Source organism: Symphalangus syndactylus, chromosome 23, assembly GCF_028878055.3.
Source record: "Symphalangus syndactylus isolate Jambi chromosome 23, NHGRI_mSymSyn1-v2.1_pri, whole genome shotgun sequence".
Lineage (NCBI taxonomy): Eukaryota > Metazoa > Chordata > Mammalia > Primates > Hylobatidae > Symphalangus > Symphalangus syndactylus.
This window is the reverse complement of record NC_072445.2, coordinates 36,621,585-36,646,179: the sequence shown is the minus strand read 5'-3', so window position 1 is coordinate 36,646,179 and position 24,595 is coordinate 36,621,585. Positions and strand designations below refer to the sequence as shown.

Below are 24,595 nucleotides of genomic sequence, written 5' to 3'. Positions count from 1 at the left end.
CAGGCTTTTCTGGAATAGGGCATTAGTTAATGGCTGCTCCCCACCCTATCCCTGACCAGTGCCCGTAGCCTGCTTTGCCATATCCTGTTCTTGCTGATTTTTTTCTTTGTTGTCCTTGGACCCCCGGGAGGTGGGGAACTCTGTTCTAAAGGCTCTGAAGGTGCTTGGGCCTAGCTCAGCTCTTCACTGTGAGGCCTGGGGAGGGAGAAGGAAGGCTGTCGGGTGGGAGCCCCTCAGGCTGCTCCTGGAAAGAAGTGCAGGACCGCAGATGGGCTCAGGTTCAGGAGTCAGCAGATCCAGCTTCGAACCCCAGCTCCACCATCTCCACCTCGGTGCATGGACTGCCTCAGTAAGCTCACTGTTATTATTCTTATTTGTGAAACTGAGGCAGTTAGATCTGTGTTTCAGCGTGTTTTACCAATTAGAGATGTGTTTAACTGCCTAGCACAGTTCCTAGCATGTATGAAGTGTTGACTAATTGGTAGATACTGTTACTATCGTGCTTGGAGCTTCAGAGAATGGGAACTGAGGCCTGGAGTGTCTTCAGACCTTAAGAAAGGCAGAGCTCAGGCCGGGTGTGGTGGCTCATGCCTGTAATCCCAGCACTTTGGGAGGCCAAGGCAGGTGGATCACCTGAGGTCAGGAGTTCGAGACCAGCCTGGCCAACATGATGAAACCCCATCTCTACTAAAAATACAAAAACTAGCCGGGCATGGTAGAATGTGTCAGTAGTCCCACCCACTCAGCAGGCTGAGGCAAGAGAATTGCTTGAACCCAGGAGGCAGAGGTTGCAATGAGCAGAGATCACACCACTGCACTTCAGCCTGGGCGACAGAGTGAGAGTCTGTCTCAAAAAAAAAAAAAAAAAAAAAAAAAAAAGGCAGAGCTCTTTGCAGGAGGTTCTTTGTTGTTTGGTGATAGCAGAGTCACGGGGAACCACTGGAGTCCAAACCCTTCAACTGGTGATCCTCCTGCACAGCTCTGCCTCACTGCAGGGATGGGATAGCCCACCCAGCCTGAGAAAGTCAGGCAGGCACCTTCACCACTGTTCTCATTTGAGAAATTAATGAGCTTTCTGTTGAACTCCCTGAGAGAAGAAGAGAGATTGGAGAGAAATCTACAGCCTTCTCTACAATTTATTTTTCCAACATATTCTTCCACATAATGGCCAGCAAATGGCTGGTTGGTTGAGATGATGTTCTCCAGTTGGGGAACATGTATGGCTAATAGATTTGGGAGTCATTTTATCCAAATACAGACTGCTCCTTATTGTGGGTTAATGCAGCCCTGTTGAACTACCCTGAGCAACATGACTTCTGAAAGATGGCCTGGTTAAGGTAAACCTCTGTGATCATATCTGTTAATAACACTAACATTCTCCCTATTTTCTATTGTATTTTTGGTGACAAAGAAGTCATAGAGTTTGCCTTTAAAAGAGCTCAGTCTAAGAGGAGATCTGAATCCAGGCCTCGGTAGTTATTTTCTGTGTTCTCCAGTCAAGTCAAAGCACTCTTTGTTGTCTTAATGATGCTTGGGACATAATAGAGGGCAAACTGAGAGGTGTACATAAATAAAATTTTAAAAATATATAGATAAGGAGTGGGAAATTCACCCACATCCCTCCATGCATACTTAACCTCTGTTAACATTCAGTACATATCCAAATTTGGGGTCTTAGTATATTTACTGATTTTAATTTGCTTTTCTTACCTAATTACTGCACGTTGTGGATATCTTACCATGGCAGCATCAATAACACCTGGATTCAGATCGTCATTCTAAAAAGGCTGAGTATTCTCTTGTATATGGCTATATCATAAGGTTGGTTGGTTTGTCGTTGTTGAAACTTCCCCAACCATTAGATGCTGCACAGGGCATTTTCCACCTGCCCTTCAGGTCCAGTTCCTACCCTTTTCTATCTGCTTATGTGTCGTGCATTAATAGGCCAAGGGGTTGTTGAATTGGCTGTGTCCCTCTGCTGAAAGCCACCACTCCTGGGAGGGACCTTCTCCCAATAGCTGTTCTCTCTGGGTTCTAGTAAACAGCCCTTCCCTTTGACCCTTCTGACCTAATGCTCCTCACTGTGACTAGCTCCCCTCCCTGCACCTTACCCAAACCTGTGTAAATAATCCCATTATTAAGTTCCTTCAGGTGCACAATTTGTGCCATCTTTTCCTGCAGGGACCCTGAGTGATACAGCAGTTTTGGGCACTGTTTCTATCAACTCTGAGCAAGCATAGATGGCTGTATGCTGGAGCAGTAAGCATGGCTCTAGCATGTAAATTGTAAATTAATCTTCATTTGCAAATGAACTAAAAGGCTTAGATATTCAGGGTGCTAGGAAGCAGGAGAAATTCATCATTTAACTGGAAGCACCAGAGCTGTGGCAGTGGAGTCATGGCGAGACCAGCATTTAGAAAGTTTCTTTCACTCTTTGACTGAATGTTGGTTGAAAGGAGTGCAGCTGAAACTGTAACCAAAGGAGGCATTATGCCTCCAGGAAAATCTCAAGGAAAAGTATCACAAGCAGCAGTGGTAGCTGTTGGATCAGGCTCTAAAGGAAAAGGTAGAGAGATTTGACCAATTAGCGTGGAAGTTGGAGACAAATTTCTTCTCCCAGAATATAGAGGCACCAAAGTAGTTCTAGGTGACAGAATTATTTCTTATTTAGAGATGGTGACATTCTTGGAAAGAATGCAGACAGAAATAAATCACTATTGAAGCTGTCCTTCCACTGAAGTCCTGAAATATTTCATCATATAATTTCCATGTCTTTCTTTATAATAAACTAAATTTCTAAATTTTATTTTAAACTTTATTTCTTTATAATAAACTAATGATATATAAAGTAATGGCATCCAGTGTCTCTAAAACTTTGTTTTTCAGCACTGATATGACATTTCCAAATAAAAATATGTAAATTTAACAAAATTAAAAATCCAAAACTTTAAGCCTTTCTCACTTCCTACTATAGGAAAGAAACCTGTTCTCCATCAGGCTGGCAGTGTCCTCAGCATCTCAGCTGTGTGCTCCTGCAGCATCTCCTTTTTATGTGTCTTCATCCTCTGTCTCTTGCACAGTGTGATGTACCCACAGCACACACACACAGCACCAATTAACATCTGAGATAAATACCTTGTAGGAAGAACAAAGATGGCTTTCTGGTCATATTGTGGTTTGAATGGATAAAAAGTTTGTAATGACCAGATCAGCCTCTCACCTGCCTTTGAATGGGATTGAAGTTTATGAAAGAGAAAACCACAGAAGGCTGTTTGTCTACTTAGCATAAACATTGGAGTCATTTAAAACTTGGCCAAAGGCTTAAATGATAAATTTGTGTTTTGTAATCAGGTTTCATGAATATTAAATAAGTGGGAGATGGGTGAAGAGCAGGGACATGCTTCGTATGCATTTTGTATAAGCTGAGAATAATTTCTGGCACAGGATTTTGGGAATGTCCTGGCTTTGTCTGAAATGGTAGCTGAGGAGACCCTTGGGTCTTGAATGCTTTTCCTGGGAAGTGAAGTGGCAGCAACTGGGAGGGCACCCTTTCAGGCCAAGTCCAGAAGTGGCCTCGCCGCCTCGCCCTTTCCAGCTCTGTCCCATTAGAGGCATGATGTCATCAAGAGACAAGCTGATTGGTTCAACTCCGTAGAGGCTTTGGCTGCTTTTAACCCTTGGGGGTTAGGTGTGCAAAAAGAAGAATGTAAAATAAGGAGATTTGCATTTCCACTGATGATGACTAAATTTCCCACGCCATATTCTGCAATGTGTATTGTTCCTCTTTATGTAAACAAGCATGCTGTGTAGTCTTTTGTGCTGAGCAAAGCCCTCCCGCCCTGAACAAGAATGTGGCACTCCTACCTCTGGGGAAAGATTAGGGCCTGGAGTGTCTATTTAAGTTGTTTCCACGTATACAGAGTAGTCATAACTGTTATCCTAGATGAAACACCCTTTACATTTCCATTGGCTTTAGGTGGTCTCATAATATTGAGGTAATTTGTTCATATTTTTAAAATAATCTCATTTATTTTATAGGCAGCCCTAAATAAACAGTTTTGGCCTTTCTATCAAAGTGATTTTTGTTAACCTAGATTATATATGTGTATATACACACACACACGTATATATGCGTGTGTGTGTATATATATGCCGTGTGTGTGTGTGTGTGTGTGTGTGTATGTATTTATGTATGTTTATATGCATTGCCATGGCCTTGATGCTAACAGGAGAAACTCCACGGTGTTGTGAATGAGCGGGAGTTAGTCCTGGCTCTGCAATTGACTGGTGATGAGAAAACTGGTGTGTTCAGCACCCCTCTCTCCCGCTTGCTGGTCCCTTGCTGCCATCATGCCTCTAACTGGGCAGGTGCTGGAAAGTGGGGGTTGGGGGAGGGGGGGATGCGCCCTCCCTGCTGCTGCTACTTCACTTCCCACCGATGCATTTCCCCATTGCTGCTGTGCCTATCTGTTACTCATTGTTTCCCTTTTTCTTTTTCCCTTTGCTCTTTCTCCCCTTTTCTTCTATGCTTTTTTTGTCTTTTTTCTTCCTCCCTACTTTTCTCATTCATTTTTCCTTTTCATTCTTATTTTTACAGGTGGAGTTAAGGATAGGCTTCTCTTCTAGCCTCTCAGCCCTCTGCACCAGAGGGAGTTTTCTTTTATTTTTTCTTTTTAACATTTTTTCCATGGTTGACCCACATTTCTATTCTGCACCAGCATTTCTGCCACTCGTGGTATCCGCAGGCCGCCACACCCACCACCAGCCCCAGTCCCCCACTAAACAGCCTGGTTCCCTTTAGCTGCAGCAGGAGGGCACCATCAAGCACCAAGGAGGGAGTTGGGGTATTTGCAAAATCGCCAGCAAAAGGAGAATTTTCCTTTTCTCCCTTTTTTGTTTTGTTACAGACTGAAAGCCCTAGCTTTCAGTCTGTAACAAATGAATGTAGGTGAATATAGATGAGAGGAATTTGACCTTTATTCCAGTCCATACAAATGCTGAGAATCACAAAAGGAAACATTTTCTGGGATATTCTTTTTATACTTTGGTTCTGGTTTTGTATCTTGTTTTTCTAGTAAAGTATCAGTAGGATACAGAGTGCGTGATTTTATATGACTTTGGGAATAATAGTTCATCTTATATTATTCTAAGCAATTGTGTCTAAGAACAAGTAGCGATATTTTACATAATCAGTAATAGTGTAAAATTGAAGTATATTTGTATTACAGTTACTCATTCAGCTAATTTGTTGAGCACCTGCTCTGTTCCAGGTAGGCTGTAAGTGCTGGGGATACAGCAATGAACAAAACAGACAAATCCTCTTGCCCTCATGGAGCTGGCATTCTAGGAAGCTAGAGGGGAATGAGAACTTAAAAAGAATGAATAGGTAAAAATCATAGTATGTAGCTGATGATAGGAGTGGTTATGAGAACAATACAGCTAAGAACAGGATTAGAGGGTGCGGTGGGAGGAGGGTTGCCGTTAGGTGAGTCAGCCAAGGAAGGCCCCTTTGAGGAGGACGTGAAGGAGCAAGCCGTGCATGCTTGGGGTGGGGAGGGAGAAGCATGAGTGGTTATTGGGCTACTTTCTCTTAATTAATTTCTCCTGTAAGAGAAATTTAAAATTCTACCCTACACTTCATATTGTCTCACAAATATACCTTATAACTTGACTTTTAACTTTCTTTAGTCATGATTGCTACCTGTTGCCTTTCTCATCTTGGTTTTTTTCCTTGATTTCTTTATTTTAAGCTGCTGGGTGCATGCTTTTAGACATGCACATATCCACATTTTTAAAAAGCTATTAAACTAGAATGAAATCATAATTTCTCAAACTTGATCATTGTTCTTGTTGTCCTAGGCAAGGATGTTGGGTGAGTTCTGGCAGAGGGGCTGGGTTATAGGTCATTGTCTTAGGAAATGCCTTTCCATGAGCTCATTGCATACTCAAGGCAGAAATAAAATCTGAAAACCAGGATCATGAAGCAAAGGGAAGCGAATTCAAAATTACTAAGACCAGAAGATGGCCAGAAATCTCGGAAATGGGAGCTCCAGTGAGGGAGGCCAACTGACTGGGTGTTCATGGAGGCAGGGCAGGTGAGTTCAGGGCATGCCACCACCACTTGGAACACAGAAATGGTGCTGATGTCCTAAAAGAGCACTCACCATAAATAATTTGCCCTGATGAACCTTAAATACATCCTCTCAGGAGCCAGGCCCATAGGTAATTACAACCAGTAAGAGAGGAAGATGCTGGTGGCCTCAGACATTCTCTGACCCTGGGTGGACTTAGGGGACGTCAGGGTAGAGGGAGCTTCTTAGAGACCAGATGTGAAGGTGGTCTGTGTGTCTGCATGCACGCATGTGTGTGTATATATCCCAGAGAAGGTTAATTTGTTTAGAGATGTGCTATGTGGTCAGAGTGGCAGCCAGACAGTGGGGGATAGGCTTTTTATTATATAAGACTCTGAGAAAACAATTAATCTGGACCTCATTTGCACTTCCTTTGAAATATGTGACCCTCAGAAACAACACAGGCTCTTTTCCTGACCCCAGTGTTATGCCAGCATCCTCAAAGATGTGCTGTCTGATCTCAACTCTGTTTTCATGGACGACTACCCTCCCTGCCTAGGGTTCCTTTGTCCTGCTTTCTTCTCCATAGACGTTCCCTTTTGATGCTACCAGGTGAGTAGCCAGTAGGTAAGAAGAATGTTTGTGGCCTGTAGCTGCTGGGCAGGGCCGAGATGCTGAGCAGATCTTTCCCAGGCATCCTACTCTTGCTCACAAGCTCTAATGACCCAGTCTCTGGCGCCACAGGGCCCACCTGTCCATAACTCAAGGCAGCCTGTTTATTTGCCTGGACAGGTGGAAAACTGCCTAAGCTCACTAGGGGCCTACAAATGGCAATTTATCTGGCAGTCTGTTCTTGGCTGTCCTGATTTAAACAGGCAGGAAGCCATTGTAAACTCAGCTGAAAAGTTGTGGTTTGTGTAAATGTTCTGGTTCCTTTCCTTTCCGCTTTGGATCTAGTTATTTTCGACAGAACTTCCCCCAAAAGCGTGGAAGAGCCTTATATCTGTTATGCAGTGGGCATACAGTCCTGGTTTTGCAGCTTGGGCCCTCTGTACTGGGCCAAAGGACAGTGAAGAGTGCCATGGAACTTGGGTGCAGTGGCAGAGGACTGGCACCCCATCTTCACACTATACTTCAAGGGTGGAGATCTCCCAGCCTCAAGGTCGTAGGCTGTTTCTGTGTCTTTGGAGGGAATAGATATCTTAACCTCCATATCTAACTGTATGTAGAAATCTAGGCAAAGCTAACCCTAGAAATGGAATGTTTATACCGTAGGGGTTTTGTATTTTTTAAATTATAATACCTGAATCTAGGTGAAATTTTAAAGGTACCAAAGACTATATAGTGAAAAATAAGTCTCCCAGATTCCTGGTTCTTCTCCCTGGTGTTTTGAATATCATTCCAGAAATATTCTCTGCATATAGAAGCATTTCTGACATGTTAAGCATTTTTCTTTTTAAAAGACAAAATGGTGCTGTCTCGTGTACTGCTCTGAATCTTGCTTTTTTCATATAATAGTAATTTTTTGAAAATCATTCTAATTAAATACATGAAGAGTTTCTTTTTTATTGTTCATAATGTTCCATGGTGTGCATATACTATCATTTATTTTTGTTTCTTGTAGATGGACATTCTACATGTTACCAAGCTTTTACTGATTAAAGCATTGCTGCAATGCAAATCCTTGTACAGAGTCATTGTAAGATGTTTCTAGAAGCTGAACAGCTGTGTGAAAGAGTTTGTGCGTGTTAAATTTACTTTCCTACCCACAACATGTAAACACCTTATCAACATAAGGGTGGTTAGCCTTTTAGTCTCTTTTTGGTTAACAGATTGGTGATGTTATCTTAGGTTAGTTTTAAAGTGTGTTTCTTATTATGAGTGACATTGGCATCTCTTTATATGTTTACAAAACACTATTTTCTAGATTCCTTTTCTCTCTCTCTTTTTTTTAACATTGTTGTTATTGTATTGATCTCTTTCTTACTAATTTGTCAAAGCTCTTTATATTTGAAAAAATATTAGCCCTTTATCTGTGATATGATTTGTCTTTTGGCCTGTGGCATTTTTATGTTTTTTTTTAACATGTAGAAATTTAGAATTTTTATATAGTTGAATCTATCAATCTTGTGCTTTTTTTTTTTTTTTTTTTTTTGAGACAGTCTTGCTCTGTCACCCAGGCTGGAGTGCAGTGGCACAATCTCGGCTCACTGCAACCTCCATCTCCTGGGTTCAAGTGATTCTCCTGCCTCAGCCTCCTGAGTAGCTGGGATTACAGGCACCTGCCACCATGCCCAGCTAATTTTTGTATTTAGTAGAGACGAGGTTTCACCATGTTAGGCCAGGCTGGTCTTGAACTCCTGACCTCAGGTGATCCGCCCACCCGGGCCTCCCAAATTGCTGGGATTACAGGCATGAGCCACCATGCCTAGCCGATTTCTGCATTTTGTATCCCAGTTAAGAAGACTTTCCTTACTCTAAGATTACAAATACATGTATATTATTTTTATATATACATTATATATATTATTACATATATTATGTAATTACATATATAATATATACTTATATGTAATATACAAATATATATTATTTGATTATAAATATATCTATTTTATATATATAGTTACACATTCTATATATATATACACACACACAAACACATAATTTCCTCCTGGTATTTTATGGTTTCATTTTTCAGGTATAAATCTTTGTTTCTTCGGAATTCATTTTGCTATGAGGAGTGCTAGGCATCCTGTTGATTTTTAGCAACAATTTGATCTAGCCCACTGTTTGATTCAGTTTTCCAGGTGATGAAACTAAAGCTTTGAGAGCTGAAATGACTTGCCTGCGGTCTTAGGGTTGATAAATGAGGGAAACCAGTTGGAACTACATCTTCTAATACACAAGATTGTATTTAGAATATAGGTGAGCTAAACCTTTATTTCGGCATTAATTAGCAGTTACTTTTCACTTCCTCTTGTTTCAACCCAAATTATTGCAGCATTATCTTACTTTTTCCCTCTAACTGCAGACAAAAATATTTGTCTTTGTGTATGAAGGAAAGCAACTTACGAAAGGAGTCTCCTGGGAGAAGCATGTGTTTCCTTTTTACTGTAATATTAAGACTCAAGGCATTTCTTTCCTTTACTGCTCTCTAAGATGGGGGGCTGTTAGGTTTTTCTTTTGTGACTTGAAAAGTGAGGTGATGATTTCCGGCAAATTCTAAAATTTGGAATTTGGAAGGAATCCTAGTTACCATGTAGTCCAGCTCCCTTATGAACAAAGTCACTTTTGTGTTGTCTAAAAGTGATCTTTACTACTGTACTTGACTGGTTTAAAAATAATAATTGTAACTAAATAAATAAATAAAAATGATCTTCCAACTTTTGCTTGTAAACAACAAGTAACCCCCTCTACCATCCACCGTTACGTCTATGAAATAATGAAAACTCGTTTCCCATATCCAGCTAAAATCTGTGACTTCCACTCCATCAATTCTGGCTTTACCTTCTTGGTAGGTCATGGACGCAGTCCTCCATCATAGTTGTTCAGATATTTGAAGCTGCAATTATGTCCTCCCACCCTCAAACCTTCTCGTTTCCTTGCCAGGCACCCCAGTTTCTTCTCTCTCGCCTCAGATGGCTTATTTTCAAACTGCTTTTGTCCTCGCCCTTCAGTGAACATCCTCTTGAAATCGTATGTCATCGTTACAGATGCTTGTACATAATGTACATTGCATGGTACACTATGATGAGATTTATGTGTCGCAGGCCACCTGATAATGCTTCATCAAGGGGTTTGATGCACCTCTTAGTCTCCTGAAAACTTAAGGGTTCAATCTGTCAGTGAGCCCAAGTCAAAGACAGTGTGCACAATGCTTCCAGAGGTACCACACCTCCATCAGGAGGCCGTACAGAAAGCGGTTCTGTGGAGTGGAGGTGCTTGTTGCCTTTTGAAGCTTTATCCTGTGATTTCTGCCCTGGAGATACAGATCAGCCTCTCCCCTGTTGTGCTTTTTTGGCAAAATCAATGTAGCTTTTCCTCGTGTCCCATCACATAACAGTGACTCTACCTACGCTCCACCTAACAGCATAATGGCCTGCTCTGGGCCCATGAGACTTGCTCAGGCATTTTTTAGCAGCTACATGACTCACCATGACCTTAATTTGCAGGTAAAGATGCTTTTGTACCAATTTTTCATTTGAAATCAATAGGACAGATGAGGCCTGAGAAAGCCTATGTTGTCTAAATGACCCTGAGCCAGGCCTGGTAAAGGGTCACTCAAGTCCCCTTGTGCTCTTGACCACAACCCTTCCTCCTCTCCCCATTTTGTGCCAGTTGCCAGGGTTTCCTTCCAAAATCTCTCTCCATTCACACTCACCTATCTGGGATCCTCAGCAGCCACCACCTCAGTATCTCCCTGCTTGCCTCTGGGCTTCTCTAGCTCGTCTTACTTGTGGCTGCCTTACTATGTTCCTCAAATGTTTTGTGTTATCCTCCCTTGACTGGCTTCCCTATTGCTATGGTTCAGAGTCCAGACTCCTTAGCCTGGAGTACATGATTCACCAGAGAATGAGCCCGTGGCCCAGCCTCTATAACTGGCCTTCTCTTTCATCTCATACCCTATTTTTCCAGCTCAGTTAATTCCTGTACTCACTGTTTTCCCCTACACATTGGTTTATATATTCTCCCTACTTGAATGGCTTTCTCCATTTCTTTTTGTTGAAATTCCACTCTTCATTAGAGGCCTAGTCACTCATTCACCACACTTATGGAGAGCCTACTGTGTGCTTAGGCTGGGTATACAGAAATGAAATTGGAAACAAACATGCAGCTTTTGAGGGACTTAGACCCTAAAGGGAGAGACAGATATTAAACAAGTACAAATAAAAATATTACCACAAATGAAAATAAGTGCTCTTGAAGAAAAGGAGCAGAGTGCTGGGCAAGGTGTGGGAGGTGAGGTGAGGCCCCATTAGATGGACTGGCCGTGAGGCCTCTCTGCAGTCAGGCTTAGGGAGACTGAAGGAGCTCAGTAGCCCAGTAAACAGTGTTGGGGCTCAGGAGAGGATGAGATCAAGTCTGTCTGCCGTAAAACCTGCCCCCTTGCACTTTGGGCTTGAGAGGCCTTTCCGTCAGCAGCTCTTTCCACCGGCACTACATGCTTTGCTGCTCTTGTTTGTGTGTGTGGACCTTCTCCCCAGTCAGATGAGAGACCTTTCCAGAATAGTAATCACAGTTCATTTTTACAAGCCCTCCGGCTCCCCAGCCCCAAACGGGTACTTAGAAATGCAAGTCCTTGATTAAGGGCCTCAGAAGGATGTGGGATGTCTTGAGTCCTTAAAATGTCGTGTTTTCCTCCAAAGAACTCAAGGTGTGGCTTGCTAAAGATTTGCGGTGCTTGGGCATAGATAGGTATCTGTTTTTCTTCTTCTTGAAGGAGATACAATAATTAAGCCCTTCTCATTCACCTCGCCCTTAAATTTGGAATTTTCTTTTCTTTTTCTTTCTCTAGTAATAAGGTAGAGCCCTTTTTTATGCCACAACTGAGGGATTCTAAAGCATGTTCAGAATAATTTGCTTCATAGATGTGAGCACAGAAATTTACAGATTTTGGGAGACATATACTGAATGTCTTACGACTTTCTCACTTAATAAATTAATCCTCCCTCACCCATTTTTTAAGGGTAAAAATATTTCACTAAAACAAGCTGGTTTGGAAAGGGAGAGATGAATTTGGCATTTAAATGTCAAATATCTTTTAAGCTAACTTCATTCATTGCCCGTTCCTGCCTCCATACATAGTTAACATTTATAAAGAATGCAAATAGAATCCCCCTTGATAATGTCACATTGGTGTTAACAGTCTTTCTGCTTCTAAGTATCATATACGTAAGTCAAGAACAGAAATAGTTTGGACAGTTCTTGGCCCCTATTATTCCAAATTGGATTGAAAGAAGAAAAGAACCAAACCAGATATGGTATATTTCTGTTAAAATATCAGCTCCTGTTTAGGTAGCTCCATATGTTCCCACAGGTCTCCAGAAGGACTTGTTGCAGCAGAGCAAAGCAGAACTAAACAAATCCTCAGCTGAGTCCATGTGCTTACAGCCATTAACGGGCTTTATGGGCACTTAATAGAGCAGAGAGTTAGCATCTCAGACATGTATGATGCTGGTAGAATTCATTTGGTTGAAGAAAAAATTTTCCAAGGCCCATTTTTTAAGAATCAAAAATATTACTGCTGATCCCGAAATAAGGTCTTTGATGAGTCTCTCCTATTGGGGTATTAACCTAGAGGTCTGGCCATGCTCCAGTTCAGATAACGCTGTTTCTCTGTACTAAATTCTTCCTGAAGGTTCAGTTAGATTTTGGCCTTTCTTCATCTTGGGCAACAACTCAAGAACTGCCCATTTCTAAGGCAGGAGCTTAGTGATGGATGCATTTGTTTCACTGCTGACAAAGATTTCAATGTAAAATCTGCCAGCCCCTTGAGGATGGAAACAGAGATTGATCTCAGTGAAGAATGACTCTATTGGTCCTCATGCAGAGATGCATTAACGTCTCTCTGTGCTGTGGAAAGGGTTCACTTCCCCAGGTGGACCTGAGCAGGCTGGATGTTGCAGCCTATTCAGCAGCAGGATTGGGCCCTGTTCCTGGAAGAGAGCTCCACTAAGGTACTTGTTAGAGGTCATCAGTGGTGTTAACACTCAGGTTCCTTTGGTCAGTGGTTGCACAAAGCAACATTTACTCAGCACCTACTATTGCTGGGCTTTCAACTGCTGTATGTGGCATTTTGAGAACATAATGTTGCAAATTTAGGTTTGCTGTGCCCTTTTTACCAGGGCTGTAGACACACCCCTGTGTGTCTGCTGATGAATTTCTTAGAGGTATATTAGTTTGCTACCTTGACACCTTTTGCCACTTAGTTTTGCTTTCTCCTTTTCAAGGAACAGCATGTGTGTGTTTGTTTCATTGCAGTGATCCACTGCAAATTGTGTATAAGCTTTTGTGGGTGGTTTTCTATGTTGACATCACCGTAAGTGTTTTGGTTCTTTTTCTTGAATGTTTTTTCTCTGTCTGGAGTCAAACCCAAGACAGACTTGGAAAGTGAATAGTGTGGGGTCAGCTATCCCACAGTCACTAGCCCCAGCCAGCCTTGTTTCTCAGGGACACCCTAAGTGGCATTGGGGAAAGCAAGTGGACCTGCAGCGCACTCATGGACGTTAGTCAGAGCATCTGAAACAAGAAATTACAAGATTCCTGGGTCTAGACCCGCCTTGTGGGAAGTTCTGTCTGCATCTGGGGAGCACCATGTACCCTTGTCAAATTTGTGCTGTGCCTTTTAGTTTAGTTTAGACAGTGCCTCTCACTTACGTTAATTAAAAGACATTTTTAAGCCTTTGTAGGCTTGGTATTACTCAGGCCAGTATCATTGCATCATTTGCTAAATTTTATGTAATAAGGTAATTGTGTCTATATTTCTTCACTGTTGTGCTAGAAAAAGAAATGAAACATCATAAATCTGAAGTGAGCTTGGTCAGAGGCAGTCAGATCTACAAAAGTGAGGCCGAAGAGAGGAAGCCTGAGCTGAGCGGTGATTGATCCCTGTGACATCACAGAAGGACAGATGGGCTAAGGACAGCCTTAATCGCTAATCCTAGCATCCTGAGCCAAAACCCAGATGCAAAAACTTAAAGGGGATATTTTACAAAAAGTGAGGGAAACAGCTCACTTGACACTGGTGGCGATAGCCTGTGGGACTCATTACCCGCGAGTAAGTGGCGAATGTTGGCTTGGGAATGGCCTCGCCCTGAGTAACAGGAAGAAGGGCGCTGGCTGGCCTCCCTGGAGCCCTGTTCTCAGCTGCACTGCCAGTGGCTGAGCAGGCTGGCTGGACCGTGCACTTTATCAGCAGGTATTTACTAGGTGCCAATTATGTGTCAGGCTTGGTGCTAGGTGCTGGGTGCAGGGCGTAGAGTTAAAGGACACAGTGCGTTCTCTTAGGAAGTTTCCTTGAAGGAAATCGAGTGGCTCCTGAATTCTATCTAAAGAGGGCTTAAGAGCAGCCGTCTGGTTGAAGTAGGGGCTGGGGGCTCATCTGAATGGTGTGCTTCACTGTTTGGCTTTGTTTTACCTGTTCCATGTCTTAGATCAACAAAAAGAATTTTCTAAAATACACTTCTATTTATACCTTAAATAAGACTAAGAAAACATTAGTTGTTTATATGTGAAAGCATTTTATTTTTATTGGTGTTGGCTTGGCAGGAGGCTGTTGAGCTTATAGGTGGGTAAATGTGCCCCACCCCCTGCTACCCCTCTTGACATGGCCATTGCTGGCCTCTGTTTCCACCCTCATGTCACATTGACACATGGGTCTTAGGGTAGATGTTTGTTTTAAGTTCTACCCCAAGGCTGGCTGCAAACTGCTCAGAGGTTGCCAACCTGGGTGAGTCAGGAATCAGCCTCACTTCTCAGTTCCACAGTTGATTTATTAGTCATCCCTGGATATCAGTTTGTCTTTCTGTTAAACAGAATAAAACAAGAGTGTTTCCTGCCGGTTTCCTGTGGAGTGTGGCAGGCCAGTGCTTGTTGGCTTCATTAAGAAACCAGGCCTTTTGGAAATACAGAGCAATGTCCTCAGTGACTGCCCTTCGCAGGTGGCTGCCCCACCTCTCTCCGCTTGCCTCCTGCTTTATATTCAGAGCAGGAAAGCTGTTAGCACAAGGTTCATTTAAAACCCCAGTTGAGGAGGTTATCATAGCATCCTTAATTCTAGTGAATGGCTCTAGTTTTCTCTTCAGCAGTTGGAGTGATTAAATGTCATAATATATCAGGGGAGTACCAATTATGAACATGGATTTCATGCTGGGTGCTTTTACATTCTTTGATTGGTGTTGGGCATAGTACTAACTTACCTTGGCAGCACCTTTAATTGGGGCATTCATGAATTGAATTGGACTCTGAGCAGCTGGAAGGGTCTGGGACTGAGGACTGCTGCCAGGGCTTCACCTGCCCTGTCACAGTTGGCCTGTTGGGGCATCTAGGATCTGCATCTAGGATCTTACTCATGTTTGACTTCATGCTGCCCAGGCGACTAGGCAGAATATTTTTGCTTTGAGCTGAGATGCTGCGTTGGTTTTCATTGTAAAACATCAGAGTCAGAAGGTTCCCTAAGTGTGAGTTCTCTCGTTACAGGTTAGGAAACTGAGCCCATTAAGGATGTGACCTACTCAGAGTCTCACGAGACCTTTGACAGCGCCCAAACCTCTGCTGCATAGCAACATCTTTGGCGCAGACTGGGTACTTGATACCCACTTGTTGAATAAATGAGCAAACCCAGGTCTCTCGAGATTTGTTTAACAGTTATATTAACTTTTTTTTGGTTTAAACTGTCAATATACCAAATCTGGTTTTGGTTCAGTGACTGATCTAGAGTATTAGAAGATTCGCCAGTTTTCTAGAAACAGTACACAGACTGGTCAGCCTTCATGTTGCTAATGCTAAGTGGAAAGTTTAACCCTGTAGTTCCTTCTTTCTCTCATATGTGGTGCCTTACAGCAGTGGTTCTCAAAGGGTAATTGCAGACCAGCAGCATCACCTGTCCCTAGGAACTTGCTAGAAATGCAAATTCTTCCCTCCTCCCCCAGACCTTCTGAATTAGAAACTCTGGGGCTGGGGTCTGGTAATGTTTTTACAGGCTCCTCAGGTGCTTCTCAGGCACTCTGAGGTTTGAGAACCAAGGCTTTAAGAGCCAGGTCCTAACAGTGTTCCCTCTACTCATGAATATACTGTGCATGTGAGCACCCAGTTATGAACACGCAAGAACCGGGCATGGGATTACATAACACTAGCAATCAAATAAAATGCAATGCAAGTTTTATCCGACATATTTAATATATACATGGTAGTTCTTGTGCCATTGGTAATTAGGCAAATGAAAAGCAGTTCATATAAATGGCTATAATGAATATTACCTAGGCAAATCAAGTTTTTATAGTTTCTCCCTATTAGCTTTTTAGTATCTGCTAGCAGCCATTACTGTTGGTGACTTCCCTAATTACACAGATGTACATTCTTCAGACACTCACAGAGATACACTCATTCATATTTGAAATTCTGGCTCAAATTTCCCAATTGTTAGGATTCCCTGTGACCACCTATCTCTGGTTGAGTTTTAAAATCTCAAAAGCAGGATTTAAATGCAAATAGCTTATTTGGGAGGTGATCCCAGGAAGCACTGGTAGGGGAGTGGGGGAGTGAGAAAGAAAAGAAACCAATAAAGGATTCGTTACCAAGCAGGTTACCCCTTGGGTCCTGGGGCTTAGACCTGCTGGGGAACTCTGGGAGACTCAAACTTACTTTAGATCAAGGGAGCTGGGGTATTTATCTACCACTTCCAGTCAGTCTGGGTGAGGGCTGCTCACCTAGTGGGAGTAGGGGCAGGACATTAATTCCCTCTCACTTTCAGTCTACCCAGTGTACAGGTCTAGAGGGCTCTGGCAGCCTGAGAGAATCCTCAGAGTCACAGGTGCTTGCAGTTGGAAACTGGCAGATGGGAGGGTTTAGAAATGAGAATGCCCCTAGTGTCTGCTTTACCACCCATTAGTGGCACAGGAAGGGTTTTCCCTGGGGTCCTGGTTCTGGAGGGGACATGGGCAGGCAAGCACTCAGGGGCTTAGACAGCTGCCAAGGGTGGTGACAAGAGAAGGGAGAGGGCACTGTGAGAATAGACTCTGGGTCTCAGAGTCTGGGCCAGGGAGAGGGCAGGATGGAGTGAATGAAAAATCCTGGGGCACATAGATGGCTGGCGTCAGGTCTCTTTGTTTCTCGGGGAGGAGGAAAGGAAAGCAGAGCATTCTGGGCACTGGTAAGAGTAGTAGAAGGCAGAAGAGAAACTTAAATTTCTTGCCAGCCTGTGCCTTTCCTCTAACTCCAACCCATACCCCCACCTTGTCCTACTGTTGTTTTCCATTTTCTCTAGGCTAAGAGAACTGTCAGAAGCCAGTCAGTCTGGGAAGAAAGGGAGCTTTATGCCTGGCCTCCTTGTGGGTGGGTCTGCTGGCACATTGTTTGCGTGCCACAGTGGCGAAGATGGGGAAACTGGAACTTTGCATTCTTACTGAGATAGTCCTCAATACAGTTTCGACCGGTCCACAATGAAAGGAGAAAGTTAAGGGCAGTGAAGAGTGCTGTGATAGTGCTGATGGTATTTGATTGCCAACCACCTTTATTCTGATTATGTTCATTCTTTCCTTTTTTTAAATTTTATTTTTTTAGAGACAGGGCCCCACTCTGTTGCCCAGGCTGAAGTGCAGTAGTGTGACAACAGCTCACTATAACCTCAAACTCCTGGGCTGAAGTGATCCTTCTGCCTCAGCCTCCCCAGTAGGTAGGACTATAGGCGTGCACCACCATGCCAGGCTGTTTCTGTTTTTGTTTTTTTGTAGAGACAGAGTCTTGCTGTATTGCCCAGGCTGGTCTTGAACTCCTGACCTCGAGAGATCCTCCTGCCTCAGCCTTCCAAAGCCCTGGGATTACAGGCATGAGCCATGGCACCTGGCCGCTTTTCCTTTTTCTATGCTTCAGTTGTTCTTTCTTTTATAAAACAAAGGGATAGTTTTCATGTTGATAGTTAAATGTTTGTCTTTATTAAATTTATTTTGAAATAATTATAGATTCACAGGAAGTTGTAAAAATAGTACAGAGAGGTCTTTTTTTTTAGTACCCCTCACCTAGTCTCTGCCCATGGTAATATATTATTTAACTCTAATCAATACCAAAACCAGGTGATTGACTGTGGAACAATCCACACATCCACACACCTTATTCACATTTCACCAGTTTTGCATGTACTTGTGTGTGTGGGGGGGGGCGGGGGTTATATGCATTTTTATCATGTGTAAGTTCATGTGATCACCACCACAATCAAGATGCAGAACTATTCTGTCACCACAAAGTCTCCCTCATACTTTTTTTTTTTTTTTTTTTTTGAGACGGAGTTTTGCTCTTGTTGCCCAGGCTGGAGTGCAATGGCATGATCTCAGCTTACTGCAACCTCCGCCTCCTGGGTTCAAGCGATTCTCTTGTCTCAGCCTCCCGGGTAGCTGGGTTACATGCATGCGCCACCACACTTGGCTGATTTTGTATTTTTAGTAGAGACGTGGTTTCTCCATGTTGGTCAGGCTGGTCTTGAACTCCCGACCTCAGGTGATCCGCCCACCTCAGCCTTCCAAAGTGCTGGTATTACAGGCGTGAGCCATCACGCCCGGCACATCCTGTTAATTTTTAAAGCCATTTGCCTTGATAAAAAGTTGACAGCTTTATAACATTTCTGTTCTCCCAGTTAGGAAGGAAAATGGCCCACAAACTTACCAAATTAAGGGGTTACTGCCACGTGTGTCCCTGTTGAAGGGGGTGCTCTTCACAGAAGCCATTCTCCTGAAAGAGGCAAGTGTGTGTTTCTGCCCAGGGCTGCAGAGAAGGAAGGGTGAGAAAGTTCATTTTTCCCAGGTCTTTTTCCTTCAGTGCTCAGCCCTCGAGAGGCCTAAGTCATGTATTAGGCAGCTCAGGCTTCTGTAACAAAATACCATAGATTGAGTGGCTTAAACAGATGTTTATTTCTCATAGTTCTAGAGGCTGGGAAGTCCAAGATCAAGGTGCCAGCCAGCATGGTCCCTAACAAGGACCCTCTTCCTGGCTTAGAAACGGCTGCCTTCTCACTATATTCTCACATGGCAGAACATATATATCTCCCTCTTCTTATAAACCCTACCCTCATGAATTCCTCTAACCCTAATTACCTCTCAAAGGCCCCATCTCCAGATACCTTCATAGTGGGGGTGAGGGCCTCAGCGTATGAAATTTGAGGGAATAGAACCCAGGCCATAGAAGGTATCTTCATCAAGGGCTGCTCCATATTCTGCCACCTCCTCAGTTGCTAAATCAGCGGCGTATCTTGACAGAGAGGCAACAAGAAAGGTTTAGGCCCTGTACTGCCAGCCTTGTTACCTTGGTTAAACTATTTAGCCCCTCCAAGCCTGAGTTTTCTCACCTGCAAAATTGAGAGATTCACGTGGATAACGTCTGAGGCCCTGCTTGCTGAATCTGCAGCTGCCTGCCTCCTGCGGCCCTCGTCTTCCTTTCCTCCATTTCCACTGACTTGGTGGTGAGAGCCCAAGGGCCAAGTTTGTTGATCCCTGTACCAGCTGTTCTCACTTATTCCCACTTCTGGGGGCAAAGGAAAAAAGAGGAGTTTGAGATTTTGAACTTCACAGTTTTGACCAGAGCCATCCTGTTTATTTTCAGCTGTGTAGAAGCATATTTGAGATTCTGATGCATGTGCCTACACACAGACACACATGGCCTGAGCACAAAAGTATTTGAGAAAAACAAGGCTCTTATTGATGATTTCCTTCAGTCTCAGACTCTCTCTACACCAGTTCACTTATTACTCAAGCATTTGATTCTACAAGAGGCAGAATTTTCGAAGATGAGATTCCTATGCACTGGCTGACAGTGGAGCTTTGAAGCCCAGCCTGGGACCCTCTGGCCTTTAGCCAGGGACTCTCTGGGGTCCCAGTAAGCTTCCCCTTCACCCCTTTCTTCTCTCCCATAGACCTCAGGGATTGGCCCACCTGTCTAGGTGCCTGCCTCCACTGTGTCTTCCCTCTTGCCTCATATCCCAGAACTCTGGAGAAGGAATAATGTTTTCCAGTGTCTCCCCAGTTTTGCTGTATTTGAAATAAGCACACAGTCCTCTTTTAAGATTTTATTGCATGTTAAAACAAAAATGGGAAACTGAGAGGTTTGGGAAAATAGCCAATAAATAGCCAACAATGGGGATGTTATGAAGTTATGAGAAACACTAAAAATAACAGTTGTCCTGGGTCTTGGTCAAACATTAATAAACTAGCTCTTTCCTCGGCTCCTCTGACTGCCTTCTCTCTAGATACTGTCTTGAGGTTGTAGCTTCCACTCGTTTTCTGAAGAGCCCTACCTCCTAGCACATACACAAAGCCCCTAGAGAACAGTTGTTGGCAGCAATCAATGCTTACAAAACAGCTGAGACTGGTGGGCTGTGATCGCTCTGGAATCTTCTTGCAGGCTGAGATTGGAGATGGCCTTTGAATTGTGGGCAGCTCGGGGGTCTCCCACTGCAAAGGTCTCACAAAGTGGAGAGGATTGCATGACCATCTTTTCTGCCTTTCCTCTCCCTTCATGCCACTTTTCTTGATGTCTTTCCTAAGAAAATTTGTACACTCCATAATTGCAACTTGCAAGACTCACTTGCCAACAAACCCAAGGGTTTAAGTCCACAGGGCCTTTCCTGGCATAGGCACTCTTCACTGGCCTGTTTTGAAAAGGCTGTGTTCTTTCTAGTAATCCCATGGGGTTGTACGCTTTAACCTGACATTTGGCCCCTAGCTGTTGCATGTTGCTGCCCATATAGGGAATGGATTTTCTCAGGAGTCCTCACACTGCCAGCCCAACAAGAAGCCAGGGCTTGTTGCTCTCTGCCTGCCAGCACCACCCTTTCTTCAGAGGCTGAGCTCTTCTGTGGCCTCCCATTTTCCTGTCAGCCAGAGGGAGGTGACCAATCTGAACTTTGGTTCCCGAACCTATTGGGCTACTTTGAGGACATCAAGTTGTGTTCCTGTCCACTTGGCTGAGAAGAAAAGACAGAAACCTATATGGTTTAGGAATACTGACATAGATGGTAGGTTAAAGAAAAGCCAGAGGATAATAACATTTAATTCAGGATGGTGGTGGCCTCAGAGGAGCAGAGAAATGGGGAGAAGTGATCCCAGGAAGGACATTTTCTATTTCTTAAACCAGGTAGTAGGCATGTGAATGGGTCATTTATTATTGTTGTTGAAATCGCAATACTATATGTTCTTTGGAATTTAAGAAACATTTCATTTTTTTAAAGAGGAAAGAACACAGTTCCTTGTTGTTGAGGTCAGCGTGGGGCTGATGTAAGAGGATACTGACACAGGAACTTAGCAGTAAGGCAGTGAGGACGCAGTTGGAGGAATTTCAGGTGGGAAGATGCCACACAGTTGCTGGGTTAGCCACCACGTTTCCCCCTCTCATTTTCTCTTCAGGAAAAGTCTCAGATCCAAGAAAGATGTATGTCCTAAACAAATCCCTCCCTAAGAATCAGTTAAGGTGTAACCACTTTTAAAAGCTCTTTGTTTTTTTTCCACTGGGTGTTGACTGAGCCCAGCCAGTGCTTAGTACCTGGTAGGAGCACTAGTGGGAAATAAAAAGAAGCTGAAGAGGCGTGACCATGCATCAAAAGACCGGGAGCCATCCTCGGACCATATGTATGCGTGAGCAGGTTTGCATCAGTGTGGTACAGCCAGGCTGCCTCTGCTGCAAGAATTCTAAAGCAGAAATCCTAGATGCAATCAGTCCACAAAGGGTGCCGGCAGGGCACCAGTGCTCATCAGTGCTTGTTGTGTGCCAGCCACCCTCCCTGTGTCATCGCATCCTCCCCACACCGTCCTGTGAAGCAGGCATTAAGCATCCCTGTTTACAGGTGAGGGTTACATAGGAAACTGAAAATAATTATCTTCCATGTACCTTTCCTTCCCGTGGAGTGTTTCTAATCATTGTCTCCTCCATGGTTGTATTTGGGGGACAAAAGGTTGCCATTTCCATAATTAATTGTCTGTGATGGGGTTGTGGGTGGGGCAGGGCACGCATTGGTTCCTAGCTCAGACATTTTCTTTTGGATGACCTTGGATGCCCTTGAGCCTCAGAATATGTCTGCGAGACTTGGAGGATTCCCCCTGCTTTTGCCTCCGTGCCTTATGGTCTGTCAGGGTAGGTAGGAGGACTGTGTTGGGGAGAAGGGTTTTAGTTAACTGAGTGACCCTCTGTCTTTGTGCTCAGCTTGAGAACTGCGTGGGCTAGGGGCAGTTTCTTTTCACCCCTTGCCATATGCAGATGAATAGAAGCTGGAAATTTGACTTGCGTGCGGTAACCTGAGTTGACAATGAGAGCCCATGACTTGCTAATGCCTGTGGTCTGTAACCCGGAGATCATGGCCTGGCTAGTTGGCCCTGGACAGAGGCAGTGATCAATAATGTGTAAGACATTGTTCAAACAGGAACCTTGATGAGGAAGAAAGAAGGGCTGAAAATTTCGGGAGTCACCTGGGGTGGTTTACCAGCCTGCAGGCGAGAGACTTTTAGGAAAAAGCAGCCAGAGAGGGGTTCTGTGTCTCTGGGAGTTGACTTATTTGATGGTGAAGGTGGTTTGAGAGTTTCTGCGGTCATAGCGGCTATCTTGTTTATGAGGCACTGCTGCCAGTTCCTCCAGAGGCTTTCCACATGTGCCGTTGTTCCAGTAGAAGCCTCTTACATGGCCACTTGGGATGAGGGTTGTTTGGTTTGGTTAATTACAAAACCATTGGAGGAAGTCATTTTTGAAAAAGAATCAAACAATTTAACCCCACTGGATAGATGTGCACCCTTTTGATGTGGAGCTGGGCCCTTGCTTCCAATGTAGATCTACTGATCTGGAGTTCTCTGCCTTCCTTTTATTACATGAACCACATCCATAAAACACCATTGACTAAAATTTCCAGTTTGTTTCTTAAAAGTAAAGCCAGAATTTGACCACTTGTGAAGCAATCTGAGTGTAGATTTCTTTTGGAATTTTTTACAACTTACTTCCCCAACCACCCTTAATTCAAGAGCACATTTTAAAAAATGATCTCATTATTGAGTCTCTTCAAAGTACTTACTTGGTTGTCACAGAAAGGTTCTTTTACACTGGTTCCATAATTTATGTAATGTTTAATTAAATTTTCTATTTTCATCAACAAATATAACCATCCTAAGCAGTTTTGGAAATGACCGCAGCTGACTCTTGGTAAGGGTAACACTGAGCATGTGGAAGCAGAAGACCATGGGTGTGCGGGAGCGAGCCTGCCCGGTGTGGACAGAGCCGTCCGCTGGCATCACTTACTGAGGGACAGGGTGGCGTGCAGGTAGCTCGCCGGCAGATCACTTAAGCGGAGGTGAATAACAGGCTTGCCAGGTAGGTGTCATTATCCCTGTTACAGATGACCAGGTGGAGGTGTGGAAAGAACAAGTTCCTTGCTCACAGCCGCGTTGCTGAAAGTGGCAAAGCTGATTCCACAGTCTCAGGCATTTCGCTACCTGCAGCCCCTGCCCTGTGGGAGCCAGTTCTCTCTGAGGTGAGGGAGTAGAGGCGGGCCCACGGACTGCATGAGAAGGAGCAGGCCTGAGCTGAGACCCTGTTCCCTCTCCTCGCTTTGGTATTGTCTTGGATCCTCCGGTTTGGTTCGCGCCCCAAGAGCTGCCTTGTAGAAAGGCGTCACTCCCTCACATAAAACGTTTTGTCCTGAAAGGAGAAGCTGCCTCCAGCTGAGTGTCCAGGAAGTGAGCTGTTGTTCACACAACATGTTCTAAGCGTTCTCTGCCAGAAGGAAGCCCTTTCCCTCTGGTGTATCTTTTAAAACAAAACAACAAAAAACAAAGGAACCTGGGTTTTGATTAACTTGTTTTTTAGATAGAATTTTGTTTATTTTGGAACCAGATGAATGTGAATGGCAAGTACAAGCCCTGTCTAATCGCTGTAAACTGAAACGTGCAAGGGAGGAGGGTGGTGTGGACTATTTGCCTGGCATCTGTGGTTTTACGAGGACTACAGATGTTTCCCAGAGTAAGTAAGGCTGGCATCTGGTCAAGTTACGGAGGGAAACAGGCACAGTATCTCCTGCTATGGCCCCGGGAAATGGCAGGGACTAAAATCCCTCAGCAACAGAGGCAGACAGGCATTGCCTTTGGAGGAGGAACAGATCTCACCATCCATGCTTACAGCAGCAAGAACCTCGCGTTTTAGGATGATGTCACTCAGGGAATGAATGAATTACACCAAAACTGTGTCTTTTAGGCAATGCACAGTTTGCTCAGACTTCTGTCGTAATAAATTAACTCTTCATTAGAGCCCTGCCTTGAAAGCAAGGCTGCACTCAGACCTCTTGTACATTGTCTCAGATCTTTATATCAGGCCTCTGTTGGGATGTGCATTTTGTGTTTGAGGAAACTGAATCTTAAGGAAGAGAAGTCAGGCCATTTGCCCATAGCAATGATCCCATGAGTGACGACTTTTTTTCACCTTACAGAAGAGGAAATTGAAAGTCAACAAGGTTAAATGACTTGTCCAAGGTTCCACAACCAATTAGGTGGCAGAACCAGAACTTGAACTCAAGTTTTTAATTCTTAAGTCCTTGTTCTTTCCACCCCTACACACTGCCTTTCCAATGTTCTTGATCCAGTACATTCGAAATCCTACACTGAGCTTTAATAGAGTGAAAGCGAGGCTTGAAACAAGCTGGACACCATGAATTAGGTGGATAATGAATTGAGCAGTGCCCACATATGGCTAGTGCTGTGACCCATGGACATTATTTTGATTTTCTCATGTTTGCTTTTCTCTTCTTTAAAGTGGGAAGAATGCTAGCTCCCCGCCAGGGTGCTTGT

At 43.8% G+C, this 24,595-nt stretch overlaps 1 protein-coding gene and 1 pseudogene across 6 annotated transcripts in view; both read left to right on the top strand.

The window, feature by feature from the left end:
- The window catches only part of ANKS1A (ankyrin repeat and sterile alpha motif domain containing 1A), a 207,305-nt gene that overhangs the window by 135,746 nt on the left and 46,964 nt on the right, over positions 1 to 24,595 (top strand). The window lies entirely within an intron of this gene.
- Positions 2,398 to 2,738, top strand: LOC134735801 (10 kDa heat shock protein, mitochondrial-like; annotated as a pseudogene).